Raw genomic sequence first — 545 nt, 5'->3', positions numbered from 1 at the left:
TAGCGCAGCGTGAAGGCGTTCAGCGCGAAGGTGACCACCCGGAACAGCACCTGTGGAAGAAGCCGCACGGGAAACACCTGCGGGGCACGGCCGAGCAGGAGCAGGAGGAGAAGAAGAAGGGTTGAGGCGGCCCCGCACCTGCAGCAGGGCGCTGGACGAGGCCAGCCGGGCGGTCTGACCGAGCACGTCCTGCGCCGCCATCCCCGGCCCCGCCGCAGGAAATGGCGCGGCCGCCGTCGCGCCGGATCCCGTCAGAGCGGGGGCCCCGCCCCGGCCCGCCAGCACCGCGGGGACACCGCCCCGGCACCGGGACGGGACCGCGGGGCTGAGGGGACACCGCCCCGGCACCGCGATGGGGCTGAGGGGACGGGATGAGGCAGGAGGGGAGTGGCCGGTCCGGCGGCGCTCGGGACAAATTGGGAACGGTCCAGGAGCTCCAAGCACCCGCCGGTGCCAAAACTAAGCGCCAGCCAAGCAGGTGTCCCTCCAAAGCCACCCCTAAACTCCACACTGGCTTAGGGGAGGAGATACCCTGGTAAACAGTA

Source organism: Lepidothrix coronata, unplaced genomic scaffold (assembly GCF_001604755.1).
Source record: "Lepidothrix coronata isolate B3197 unplaced genomic scaffold, Lepidothrix_coronata-1.0 Scaffold78, whole genome shotgun sequence".
Taxonomy (NCBI): Eukaryota; Metazoa; Chordata; class Aves; order Passeriformes; family Pipridae; genus Lepidothrix; species Lepidothrix coronata.
Note: the sequence above shows the minus strand (reverse complement) of the source record.